Genomic DNA, 1,519 nt, shown 5'->3' with positions numbered 1-1,519 from the left:
AGGACAGCCTGGCCAAGCATGTCTCCAGCAGACAGGATCCTCTGGTGAAAGGGCCTGGCCAGGTTTCTCTGTGTGATAGCATCCCTGTGTGAAGGTGCTGGCCTGGGAAGAGTGAGGGTGGCTGAAATCAGAGACAGAAATTGTGAGGCTCCTGTGGCTTAAGGGCTAAAGACCTCCTGCACATAGGTACTTGAGGGCTGTGGGTTTGAATCCCACATGATTCAACAGAAATTTTTGTGTTTGTTTTTTTTTTTTTTTTCTTTTCCCCAGGTAGCAGAAAAAAAGCTGTACCTCACCCTAAAGGAAAAAGAAAGACTCTCCTGCCCCACTGTCTTTCCCAGCTAAATACCCTAGTAGAGTCCCGGATGCAGACTGGAGGGGGTGAGGAGTGGGACCTGAGGTGCAAGGACAGTGCTGTAACCATTTGGCGTGTCTGGCTTAGTGCTGTCGGGCTGTCAGAGCTGCTCCTTTCCGCCTGGGCACGTAGCGGGGTCAGGCTGAGACCATCCAGAGATGCCTCTCCTGTACCAGGGTCCCTGGTGGCATTCTCACCAGTGACTATGGTCCCTGGAGAGGATCATGTGTGGCACAGAGGGGCTGTGCCATCCTCCATGGCCCACAAGACCCGGTGCCTCCCAATGAGATGTTCTACCAGTTTGCTGGGGACATTAAAGAACGCAGTGGGGACAGAAAGGTGTCACTGGGCTCAGGAAGGGTCTTGGGTTGGGACCTCAAGAGCTTGGTGAGGTGTGTGCCCTCCAGGGGAGGAGCTGGTGGGCCAAGGGAGAGCCTACAGCCCACCAGGATGGCCGAGTGGTGAAGGCGTTGGACTTAAGATCCAATGGGCACATGCCCGCGTGGGTTCGAACCCCACTTCTGGTAGGAGCCTCCTTTTTCTCTTGGTCCAAAGCTCCCACCCCAGCTTTTGTAGCATCAGTTCATCACAGGGATGGGAGCTCTGGGACCTGTGCCCGGGGAGCACAGGCCATTCCATGCCCCAGTGTGAGGTCCCTGGTGGGACGGAGCCACCCTACCATCCAGGCTGAATGTGTAAAGCGACATGAGGCAGTCCCTCTGGCACACAGGTTATGGATCTCATCTTTCGTGCAGGGAGTGCTGAGACTGTCGTGGGCTTGAATCCCACATGCTCCCAAAATAGCAACTTGTTTTTCCCATGGCAGAAATAGAAAAACCTGACTACCCTGAAGGGGGGAAAAAAAAGGTGTTGAGCTCTAAACAGCTTGGGCAAGTCACAAGTGGAAACCAGTGCAAACAAGTGGGTTCAGGGAGGTGGGTCTGGAGTTTGTGGAGACTGCTCCTATTACCAGCTCTGCTCCATGACCCCAGACCCATCGCCTGGCTCTCCCAAAGCAACATTTGGCACTCTCTAGGGGGACCTGGCAGTGTCACAACCCCCTGGAGCAAGCCAGCATGGCAGGAAGGGGTTCCTTATGCTGCTGGTTAAATTTGGGAAATGCATGTGAAACTGAGAACTGCTCCTCTGTTGCACAGCGTCATT

At 54.2% G+C, this 1,519-nt stretch overlaps 1 non-coding gene across 1 annotated transcript; it reads left to right on the top strand.

Moving 5' to 3' along the window:
• Window positions 1-799: 799 nt before the first annotated feature.
• Window positions 800-882, top strand: TRNAL-UAA. Its single transcript has one exon. It is a non-coding gene; the product is annotated as a tRNA-Leu (tRNA).
• Window positions 883-1,519: the final 637 nt, after the last annotated feature.

Source organism: Haliaeetus leucocephalus, unplaced genomic scaffold (assembly GCF_000737465.1).
Source record: "Haliaeetus leucocephalus isolate CR32 unplaced genomic scaffold, Haliaeetus_leucocephalus-4.0 Scaffold2, whole genome shotgun sequence".
NCBI classification, from domain to species: Eukaryota; Metazoa; Chordata; class Aves; order Accipitriformes; family Accipitridae; genus Haliaeetus; species Haliaeetus leucocephalus.
This window is presented reverse-complemented; position numbering and strand designations above follow the sequence as displayed.